We start from the raw sequence: 12,877 nt of genomic DNA, 5'->3' as shown, positions 1-12,877 counted from the left end.
TAGCACTTTGGGAGGCCAAGGCGGGCAGATCACTTGAGGTCAGGAGTTCAAGACCAGCCTGGCCAACATGGTGAAACCCTATTTCTACTAAAAATACAAAAATGGCTGGAAATCACTTGAACCCGGAAGGTGGAGGTTAAAGTGAGCTGAGATCGTGCCACTGTACTCCAGTCTGGGCAGCAGAACAAGATTCTGCCTCAAAAAAAAAAAAAAAAAAAAGCCAACAACCACTTCTCAGGAGGCTTGTATACCGTGAGTCTTTAAAATGTATGTGTATAACTACCTTTTCCAAACCTGATGTAACTGTAGAACTTTTTTTGAATGGAACACTTTTTTTGTTTTTGTGGGAAAATATATATACATGAAATTTACCATCTTAACCATTTTTAAGTGTATAGTTGTGATAAGCATATTTATATTGTTGTGAAACCAATCTCCAGAAATTTTTCATCTTGCAAAACTTAAACTCTGTATCTGTTCAACAAAAACTCTGCGTGTCTTCCCCTACCCCTGGCAACTACCATTCTACTTTGTTTCTATGAATTCTACTACTCTAGGTACCTTGCACACATGGAATCATAGAGTATTTATCTTTTTGTGACTGGTTTATTTTATTTAGCATAACATCCTCAAGTTTCATTCATGTTACAGCATTTGTCAGAATTTCCTTCCTTTTTAAGGCTGAGTAATATTCCATTGTATGAATATACTACATTTTATTTATCCATTCATTCACTGATGGACATTTGACTTGCTGCCACCTCTTGGCTATTATGAATAATGCTGCTACAAACACAGGTGCACAAATAACTCTGCGAGATCTTGCTCTCAATTCTTTCGGATATATACTCAGAAGTGGAAATTCTGGATCCTTTGGTAATGCTATGTTTAATTTTTGAGGAACGACCACATTTTTTTCCATAGCTGCACTGTTTTACATCCCCACCAACAGTGCACAAGAGTGGAACTCCTTTTTTATTTTATTTTTTATTTTTTGTTATACTTTAAGTTCTAGGGTACATGTGCACAACGTGCAGGTTTGTTACATATGTATACATGGGCCATGTTGGTGTGCTGCACCCATTAACTCGTCATTTACATTAGGTATATCTCCTAATGCTATACCTCCCCCAGCCCCACAACAGGCCCCGGTGTGTGGTGTTCCCCACTCTGTGTCCAAGTGTTCTCGTTGTTCAATTCCCACCTATCAGTGAGAACATGCAGTGTTCTTTTTTATGGCTGCATAGTATTCCATGGTGTATATGTGCCATAGTTTCTTAATCCAGTCTATCATTGATGGACATTTGGGTTGGTTCCAAGTCTTTGCTCTTGTGAATAATGCTGCAATAAACATACGTGTGCCTGTGTCTTTATAGCAGCATGATTTATAATCCTTTCGGTATAGACCCAGTAATGAGATGGCTGGGTCAAATAGCATTTCTAGTTCTAGATCCTTGGGAACTCCTTTTTTAAAGAACACTTTAATTAACATAAAACTTAATAAACACCAGTCTAGTCCAAATCCACCCTTTTAAAGTGGAGAAGTAGAAGCTCAAGAGGGGAGGGACTTGTGCAATATCCCACAGCTCCTCAGTGGTGAGTCAGCCAGGGGCTTGCAGGGAAACAGACCACTCAGCTTCAGTTACGGAGAGAATTGAATATCGGAATTGCTTACAGAGGATGGGCAGCACTGCAGGGTGCCAATTAGGGATATAAAGACACTCAGGAAGAGCAACAGTGAGAAACACTTACCACCCTTTGGCCTAAAGAGGAAAAGAGAGAAAACAGCATAATTGAACCCAAGGAAACCTAGCGCCTTGAGGGCAGGCTGCTCAGCAGGAGCTGTCCTTGGAGGATGTGGTCGCCACCAGAGCCACGGCACAGAAGAAGCAGGTAAAGAAATACCCCGATTGTTCTCTCCTTCCGGCCATTGATCTCCTGCCTGGCTAAACCAACCCAAAGCCAGAGGGCAGGGGAACAGAGAGCATATACAGCTAAGTCCCTGAGTCCCAGAGGAGAGCAGAAATAGGTGAGGAGGAAAGATAAAGGAGGGAGGGTGGTGTTGGATGGACAATCTGGGGTGTCTGACGCAGAGGGTGTCTGTAGGTGGTTTTCTACACTCAGTGTTTGTCATAGAAAATTAAAAATTTAGAACATTTAGGGCCAGGCCTGGTGGCTCATGCCTGTACTCCCAACATTTTGGGAAGCTGAGGCTGGCAGATAGTTTGAGCCCAGGAGTTCAAGACGAGCCTGGCTAACATGGTGAGACTCCTGTCTCTACAAAAAATACAAAACTTAGCTGGATGTCATGGCACATGCCTGTGGTCCCAGCTACTCAGGAGTCTGAGATGGGAGGATTGCTTGAGCATGGGGAGTCGAGGTTGCAGTGAGCTGTGATCGCACCACGGCACTTCGGCCTGAGTGAAAGAGCAAGACCCTGTCTCAAAAAAACAAAAAACAAAAAAAAAGAAAGAAAGAAAAAGAAGAAAGAAAAGAAAGAAGAATATTTAGGACATTAGAAAAAAGAAAATAAAAAAATTACCAACAATCTCATCACTCACAGAAACCCAAGTTAACGTTTCTGTTTCCAGGGTATAACGTGTTGAAAGATGATATTGACATATGAAGTTGGGCCTGTTTTCACCGCTGTGCAACGGCAGCTCCAGAATGTCTACAGAAGGATCAAAGCGGCTAAAAGCAAGGACTAGACGTGAGTCCTGACATCACACTTACAGAGCAGGCACACTGGTTTTAATTGGATTGTGGGTTTATTTCGGGACCTATCTGGAGCTGCCAATGGAGACAAAAGGCTTTATCTTGAAGCTGCCATGTACAGAGAGGCCTGCTCGTTTATTTTGGTAAGGTTCAGGAAGAAGGTGATGATTTATGTGGCAGATGAAAGCTCCCCTGCTCAAGGCACCCCCTTGACGATGCTGTAAAAGAACTAATATGAGGGTTCTTGGGGAAGGGAGATAATATATTTTACACGTAGAAGAATGTGAACCGTGGTGGCCAAAGGGCAGATTGTGTCACATTATGTCTTCCAAACATCATCACCACAACCTGCCCCATCCCACTTGCCCTTCTGGCAACATCACCTTGACACTTTTCTTGTGGTGGTAGTCTCAGTCCTCTCTTCTCGAATCTGGACAAAACTTGGGCTGCTGTCACCAGTATAATAAGTGAAGCGACTATGAACTTCCAAGGCTAGTTCTTAAAAATGCCACACACTCCTGCCTTGCTGTCTTGGGACGCCAGTGCTTAGAACCCAGCCACAGTGAGGAAGCCCAAACCAGCCCATGTGGAGACGGCCCATGGAAAGGACACCTCTAGGTGTTTAGGCTGATAACTCAGCTGATAATGAAAGCTACTTGTGGTTTATTCTCTGGATTTTTCCTTGCCCACTCCAAGAAAGCCTTTGTGTTTTCTTCCCCCATGAATAGAATCAGAAGTAGATAGTTCTCAAATCCTATCACTCTTTTGGAGATTACATCCTGAGGACAGAAAGGAGAAAAATTGGTGTTTGGAAAAGGGAGAGGGGACATAAAAGGAATGATCATATATAAGGGAGAGTCCCCCATGCTAGAAAACTAGAACAGGGGTAAGCACAGAAACTTCTAACCCACTAAGTCCCTCAAAATGGCCAAGGATGGTGGCCAGACCTTAGGGGAAATGGCTGCTTGTTGTATAGACAGAGATTGGACTCCCAGCCCAGGACACTGCTTTGGCAGAGATTTCTGGATCCATGATGGCAAAGAAGCTACAAAACTAGCAATGGGCCTCGGTGATGGGTTTCTCACAGGTAACCAGGTCAGACTAGAGGTCAGCTTCCAGGATAACTATTCCTGCTTATGATACCCCAGGACCTTTCTATATAATGGGGTACCCCCAAAAGACTGAATTTTTTGCCAATGATGTAAGATGGTGGCTTGGAGTTTATTTTCATTTGACATTTTAAAAAAATGTTCCAAAACAGATTACTAATCCCTCCTACATGACATTCATAGAAATCATTAAAAAGATACAAAAAAGTAAACACGTAAGGGCATAGTCATGATTGGAAAGAAGAACACAAACTCTGGATGAACCAGAACCATACAGAATCTCTTTTTTTCTTTTTGAGATGAAGTCTAGCTTTGTTGCCCAAGCTAGAGTGCAGTGGCACCATCTCGGCTCACTGAAACCTCCGCCTCCCGGGTTCAAGCAATTCTCCTGCCTCCATCTCGCAAGTAGCTGGGACAACAGGCGCATGCCACCATGCCCGGTTGCTACATTTTGTATTTTTAGTAGAGACGGGGTTTCACTATGTTATCCAGGCTGGTCTCAAACTCCTAACCCTGTGATCTGCCCACATCGGTCTCCCGAAGTGCTGAGATTACAGGCGTGAGCCACTGTGCTCGGCCCAGAATCTCTTAAAATTGGAAAGTAGGCAGGCATAAAGAAGAAAAACTGCAGCCCAGCTGGGAGTGGGAGAATTCTGCTGTGAGCCTCAAGGGGTGCACCCGACCAAGAAGGGGGGATCCAGAAAGAGGAGGAGGAACTCAGAGTGGCCAAGGTGAGCGCAGCGTGGTAGGGCAGCCTCCGGGCAGGGCACCTGCACCCATGGATGCAAGTGCGTGTCTTCCCCAGAGCAGCAGGTACAGGAACTCTGGGAGCAAGAGACGCAGCGCAATGCCCCGGATATGCCTTAAAGACCCACTGTGAGATGTCATCTCCTTACACACCACAGGAGCCTCTGCCAGGCTCACTAAAGCCAGTGTAAAGCAGCAGTGACAATGGCAGTTCCCACCCCATCTCAATCATCTGCGTGTACTATTATAGCAGATCTTCTAACAGGGAACCTTGGCATTGATTTACATAAGCAGAATCAAATATTCCAGCAGATCCAGCAACAGAAGATAGAAATAAGTGAAAAAGGAAAAACTTTCATTAAAGAAGTAGGTTGGTGAATAGAAGCAGTGTGTGTGTGTGTGTACATGCACATATAAAATATCTTTCAATATTTAAGGACATAATGTGTGTGATCACAAGAATAGAAAGAGTCTGGGCGTGGTGGCTCATGCCTGTAATCTCAGCACTTTGGTAGGTCAAGGCGGGAGGATCACTTGAACCCAGGAGTTCAAGACCGGTATGGGCAACAGAGCAAGACCCCATCTCAAAGAAAAAAGAACCAATCAAAACTATTGGATGAACATTTTAATTGTTGCAACTTAAAAACCTAGTACATGGGTGAAAAACAAAATAAGCACAGCTGAGAGACAAATAGATTGGAAAATGAAACCATGGAATTTGCTCAAAATGACACAAAAATTAAGAGATTTGTAGAATAAATCTAGTTCCAGCATCCATGTAATAGGAGTTACAAAAGAAGAGCCTAGAGAAATTAAAAGTAAATAAAATTGTAATAAATAGTTGATTAGAAATGTACAGAATTGAAGTAAGACATGAGGTCTCTGAAAGAAGCCATCAATACCCAGCAGGATAAACATTTTTAAAATTACCCAGACACAGTTGAGAAGAGAGAACATTTGCATCCACATGGCTTAAATATTAGGACCAAGGACAAAGACCACCTGTTTCAACATGCCTTAATTATTTGCTCCAGGAAATCCTTGCCGAGAAAGATAAAGCTGTAAACCAATAAATAACTGCTATTTACTTTAGGAAATTCCTGCAAACCAGTTTGTCTGGGCAAATAGTTTGTGCATCTGGCCAGTTTTCCTCACAGCACAGCCATGTTTTCACCTGGGCAAAGAGCTCTTTTATCAAACAGTTTACTTATCAATATTTGCTTTGAGCCCCTAGCTTCACTGTGGCCACAATCCTAAACTATTAGTTACAAACTTTGCTCATCCCAGTGAATTCCCCAGCTTGAAAGAACTGCCTCAAATCTCATGAGCTCAGACCCCAAAATGCTATAAATATCCTCTCCTTACTTCTCCCTTTGAGCCATTGCTAAGGTCTCAAAGTGATGGTCTCCCTTACAGTAAGTTTAATAAACTTAGCTTTGCTTTATCAAAAGGTTATTTTGATAGATATTTTGGGAGTTGACAGTTGAAAATCCATGAAGAAACTTCAACATTAAAATAAAAAGAAAATCCTTAAAATCTTCTGGGGAAGAATAAACTGGTTATTGACAAAAGAAAAATAATATGGCCAGGCATGGTGGCTCATGCCTGTAATCCCAGCACTCTGGGAGGCTGAGATGGGTGGATCACCTGAGACCAGGAGTTCGAGAACAGCCTGGCCAACATGCTGAAACCCCGTCTCTACTAAAAATACAAAAATTAGCCGGGTGTGGTGGTGGGCACCTGTAATCCCAGCTACTTGGGAGGCTGAGGTATGAGAATCGCTTGAACTCAGAAAGTGGAGGTTTCAGTGAGCCATTGCACTCTAGCCTGGGTGACAAGAGTGAGACTCCATCACAAAAAAAAAAAAAAAGAATCTGATTGACCTCAGCCTTCTTGACAATAACCATGGGCACAGGGAGACCTTGGAGCAATTATCTTCGATATCTAAAGGAAAATAATTTTGAACCTAAAATTTTCTAGCCAGACAAGCTACCCTTTAAAATTGAAGTCAGCAAACTATAGCCAATGGACCAGCCCCATTTTTACAAATTGTTTTGGAATACAGTCACACCCATTATTTATGTAGGTATCATTTATGGCTGCTTTTGCACTACCTTGGCAGAGCTGAATAATTGCAGCTGAGACCATATGGCCACAAGTCTAAGATACTTACTATTTGGACCATTTAAAAGGGCTTGCTGACACCTGCTTTAAAATAAAGACATTCAAAAACTAACAGATGCTGGCGAGGTTGCGGAGAAAAGGGAATGCTTATACACCAATGGTGGGAATGTAAATTAGTTCAGCCACTGTAGAAAGCAGTTTGGAGATTTCTCAAATAACCTAAAACGGAGCTCCCATTAGACTCAGCAATCCCACTATTGGGTATATGCCCAAATGAAAAATAAGTCTTTTTACCAAAAAGACACATGCGCACGTATGTTCACTGCGGCAGTATTCACAATAGCAAAAACATGGAATTAACCTGGATGCTCATCAACGGTGGACTGGATAAAGAAAATGTGGTACATATACGCCATGGAATACCGTGCAGCCATAAAAATAATGAAATCATGTCTCTTGCAGCAACCTCCATTATCCTAAGTAAACGCAGGAACAGAAAACCAAATACCATGTGTTCTCATTTCTAAGTGGGAGCTAAGCATCGGGTACACACAGACATAAAGATGAGAACAATAAACACTGGGGACTACTAGAGGGGGGAGAGATGAAGGGGGCCAGGGGCTGAAAACTACCTATTAGGTACTATGTTCACTACTTGGGTAAGGGGATCATTTGTCCCCAAAACTTCAGCATCACCAAATTTACCCATGTAACAAACCTGCACATGTACCCCTATATCCAAAATAAAAGTTGAAATTATAAAACTTTCTAAAATTATGATAAAGACATTTGCAGATATGTAAAATCCCATAAAATGTACTATCCAATGATCCTCCTTGGAAGAATTACTGAAAATTATGGGGCAGTGGGAGGGACGGTTCCACAAGGAAGAGATGACAGGTATAATGCAATGAGCTATAAACACAATAGTAAAATTTATTTTTACATTAAAATAAGTAGTAAATGTTTAAGCTTTATGTTTTGACATCCCATGCAATGTTAAAAGCAATGGAAGCAGGTGAGATTTTAAGTAGGGAAAACTAAAAGGTCAGTAAAGTTTTTCTTCTCAGTGGGACTGAGGAATGCAGAGGAAAAAGATAATTGCAGACAAAGCTTATTAATTCTAGATAATTTCTAGGTAATTATTAATTCTAGACCATGTTAAGTATTTAAGTATTTGATATAAAATATGTACATTTCCAACTTACAGAAGGTAAAAGTGGAAAAATGAACCACTAATTAAAGGCAACTAGAAAGCCCAGTAGGAGAACACAAATTAAGAAAATAAGAATAAACCCAAACATACCAGTGAATTCCATAAATATAACTAAGGGACTTAGTTCATGTATTAGTCCATTTTCACACATACCCAAGACTGGGCAATTTACAAAAGAAAGAGGTATAAAGGACTTACAGTTCCACATAGCTGGGGAGGCCTCACAATCATGGTGGAAGGTGAAAGGCATGTCTCACATGGCGGCAAGGGAAGAGAGCTTGTGCAGGGAAACTCCCATTTTTAAAACCATCAGATCTTGTGAGACTTATTCACTATCAAAAGAATAGCAAGGGAAAGACCCACCCCCATGATTCAATTACTTCCCACCAGGTTCCTCCCACAACACGTGGGAATGGTAGGAGCTACAATTCAAGATGAGATTTGGGTGGGGACACAGTCAAACTATCAGTTCAACCTTATGTTGATGATGTGTATACTTTGTGGCTGGCATTATTATAGGCACTAGAGATACCGCTATTGATGGCTGTCATGAAGCTTACACTTTAGTAAGGAAACAGACCATCAACCAATAGGTATGTTATATAATGTCAAATTTAGGTTTTAGAGAGAGAAAAGGCAGAGTTAGGGGCTGGAGAGCAATATAGGTTGGTCAACTTGGAGGCTATTGTCTTAGTCTAGGCAATATGTGATGGGGACTTGGATTAGGGTGGTATTTGTAGAAGCAGTGACAACTTACAGAACTGGGAAGATATTTTGAAAAAGATGACAGGATTTGCTGATGGAATCTATGAGAGGTGAGGGGGAGGTTAGGTTAAATTGGTGAAGCGGATCAGGACTTGCCACCCCAAAACATGCCATTTTGGCATAAAAATTATTTTGAGCTGAAGGCAATTGAGAATGAACAGGTGCAGGGAGTTCTCTGCCATCCCGCATCCACCTAAAAATAGGGCATACATTTCCTTTTGTAAAGGTGTCCTCCTCTTCTGTCCCAGGAAGAGGAGAGTGACTCTTATCCTCTGAGATGGAGAGGGCACCGAGATGAGTCTGCATAAACACAACTTACTAAAATAACCCTTTTCTTCCATTTGTTTCCCTCCATATATTTCCTTGTCATTTCCCCACAATTTGTTATCCCTTTAAGCCCAAAGCCCCTTTCCTTTATCAAAATGATATTCAGGCCTAGTGTCTGACCCCTTCTTTGAGTTTTACTTCTCTTCTCTCAACTCCCATACACATAACCATTAATACAAATTGTCTCTTTTGTTTCTTTAATTCACGGGTCCCCATCACTAAACTTAAGAGGGTAGAGGAAAAGTTTTTCCTTCCCTACAGCATATTAAAAGGAATATTCAATTTAAGATTAAAACACATACACACACAAACACAAAATCAACTACTTATATCCAGTTTATAAGACACAGACTATAGTAGACACTTGGGACTCCACCCAGACCCTTTTTCAGCCTGGTGAAGCCACCCCCAGCTGCTGTGGGTATTTGTTCTTAAAGTCTCATGGGCTGCCTGCCTTCTCTAGAGAACTGCTGACTGCAGCTGTCCCACCAGGGTGGTTACCCAACCAAAAGCCCTCCAGGTGGCAAAAGAGGAGCTGTCTTTAATGGTTAATCATGTCATAGGACACCCTGATAGGATCCAATCTCTTTCCTGCATTACACACATTTCTGTCAACTATTATCTTGTAAGAAAGTAGAAATGTTGAGCCCTGTTGGGATATCCTGATTTCACTTTAGAATGGAGTGAGATGGTGGAGTAAAATCTTTTATCTCCATTGCCACATCATTCTGAACCATTGTGAAAGGATATTCCAATCTCTTAGAAGAGTCCTCAAAAGAACAAAGTGAAGAGAGCATTTACAAGAAACATTGAATGCAAGAAGTACCTTTTTTCATTATAATATTTGTAAACATAAGCAATTATTTTCAGCTGCTCTCAATACTCATGCCTACGATATTTTAACAGCCAGAAAGAAAAAACATTCAAATAGCATAAGCAGTAAGAGTCAGTGATGTTTTTGTTTTGTTTTGGTTTTGTTGTTGTTGTTTTTTAGTGTAACCAAAGGCTGGTTGCAGGACACACGCCTGTAATCCCGGAATTTGGGAGGCTGTCATAGGAGGATTGCTTGAAGCCATGAGTTCGAGACCAGCCTGGGTAATGTAAGATCTCATCTCCACAAATTTTTTTTTTTTTAAGATTAGCCAGGCATGGTGGCAACGTGCCTGTAGTCCCAACTACTTGGATGGCTGAGGTGGGAGGATTGCTTGAGACCAGGAGTTCGAGGCTGCAGTGAGCCATGATCACACCACTGCAGACCAGCCTGGGCAATGAAGCAAGACCCTGTCTATAAAAATTAAATAATATAAACAGAATTTTTCTGGGAATAAATTGACATATTCCTTACAAAACTCACTGATAAAACATTAATATGATTTCTTGCAGATCAGCAAGACACTTAAATAATAAAATTTTTTTCCGACCATAGTCTCTCCTCATGCCAGTTTATCACATAAAATATTTTATTTTCCACTTCCTATTAAATGAATTAAAAATAAAACGGATGCTGTGCCCTATCTCATTTTAGTAATAGACCATATCGAACTATCAAATTCACTTCCTATTGCTGTAATAACAAATTATTACAAACTGAGTGCCTTAAAACAATGCAAATTGATCATCTTGCATTTCTGGGGGCCAGTCTGAAATGGGTTTCAGAAGGCCACAATGTCGGTGTCTGCAGAGCTGCCTTCCTTCTGGAGATTCTAGGGGAGAATCCATTTTCTTGCCTTTTCCAGTGCATAGGGGCTGCCTGTGTTCCTTGACTCATGGCCTAATTCCTCCACCTTCAAAGCCTGCAACGTGAGGCTGCCCTTCTCATGCTGCTGTCTTTCTGGTTCTCTCTCTTCTTTCTCCCTCTTCCACTTATCAGCATCCTTGTCATTACACTGGGCCCACCTAGACAACCCAGACTTATCTCAAGTTCAGTTGACTGGCAACTTTGATTCCTTCTAAACCCTAATTCCCCTATGCCATATAACTGAACATATTCACAGGTCCCAGATACTAAGATACAAACATCATTGTGTAGCTAGCATTTTGCCTATCACAACTATTAAGAAACAATTCTAATAAAATATAGTTTTAGGTTTATTTATCAAAGTTTGTAATATATTATTCCATATTAATACATTAATATATTATTTTGATCAATTATATTCTAATTTAAGTTATAACTAAATATAAAATAAACTTCTTGTCACTAAAAGCCTGATATTCATAAGAAATAAATCAAGATTTTTAATCAATAGACATAATTTTACTGCAAACAAATTTAATGGAGTGAGTACTAAAGACTTTCAAGCATAAAATTCCATTATATTTACTAGATAAAATTCTATGGGAGAAGTAGAATAGAAATTCAAGCCAAGGAGAAAGATGAAATATACATTTTCCCAATGTTTAGGAAAGGTTTTTTGTGTATACATTTGTAAAATATGACAGTGTATAACAAATCTCTATGGCATTCAGGTTCCATTGGATATATTTAAAAGTATAATTGACAGATTTGCTTTAAAATGTTGATACCATCAAATCTCACCAACTATTGCTGAGCAAAAGAAGTCAAATGATATGATTCATTTATATACTCAGGACAGTCCTCCCCGTGATCTTGGACCGACCCAGTTCTCCCCCACCTCTCACCCCTACCCCCATTCTCACTTGTAGTTCTCAAGAACAGCTGTAGAATGTGCTGGGATTGGGGAGCTGGCCAGAACAGCCCAGACTGTATTCACGCCCCTACCCTAGAAACAAGATGTCCTTCAACAGTTTAGCCCAGCAAGTCACGTTTCCCCGGGGCATAAAACCTTAGGTACAAAGCCCACGGCAGACTGCTTTTCAGGGTCCCTCAGCTGTAATAGAAATGGGTCATGCACAGTCAAGATTCCATCTGTCCTGGGCAACTTTCCAGAGCTTAAGGGGAATGGCTTATGGTGGATCCTAGGATTCTGTCGTCCCTTGCTACCTATCTGTGAGTAATGAACCTGCTCTATGTAATTTGTTGTGTGTGGGGGTGCTCTGTCTCACCAGACTCAGAGAAGTTGGTAACTAGGGCACTGTGAACTTATTTCACAAGATAAAATTCAAAAATAAGCAAACTATTCAATAGTATTAAAAGTCAGGATGGGCCAGGCATGGTGGTTCACACTTGTAATCCCAGCACTCTGGGAGGCTAAGGCAGGTGGATCACCTAAGGCCAGGAGTTCAAGACCAGCCTGGTGAACAAGGCAAGACCCTGTCTCTACTAAAACTATAAAAATTAGCCTGGCATGGTGGTGTATGCCTGTCGTCCCAGCTACTTGGAAGGCTGAGGTACGAGAATCGCTTGAACTCATGAGGTGGAAGTTGCAGTATGCTGAGATTTCACCACCGCACTCCTGCCTGGGCAACAGAGCAAAACTGTGTATCAAAAAAAAAGGGTCAGGATGCTGGTTATCCTTGGAATGGAGCAGGGAGTGACTGGAAAGGGGACAGGAGGCTTCTGGGAGTCTGGTAATGCTTTGTTCCTTAATCCGGGTGCTGGTTATACAGGTGGGCTCACTTTGTAGAAATTCATGAACTGTACACTTATGCTTTATTCACTTTTCTGTATGTGAGTTATAATAATAATAACATCATTATTTAAGATGTCAATATAGCCTTTATGCATTATGGATATTTGTACACTGTTATTTATCTTTCAGATATTTTTCTCGCTCTGACAGTTGTACTTTAACTGCTTTATAGAAAACTGGACAAAATTGACAAGAAGGCAATTCAAAGAGGGTGCCATACATTAAATAGCCAAACAAACATGAAACGACATGCAGTTTCACTGCTAACCAGGGAAATGCAAATGAATACAACATATAACTCTTTCACTCAAATTGGAAAA

This window comes from Gorilla gorilla, chromosome 14, assembly GCF_029281585.2.
Source record: "Gorilla gorilla gorilla isolate KB3781 chromosome 14, NHGRI_mGorGor1-v2.1_pri, whole genome shotgun sequence".
In the NCBI taxonomy this organism is placed as follows: domain Eukaryota; kingdom Metazoa; phylum Chordata; class Mammalia; order Primates; family Hominidae; genus Gorilla; species Gorilla gorilla.
This window is presented reverse-complemented; position numbering follows the sequence as displayed.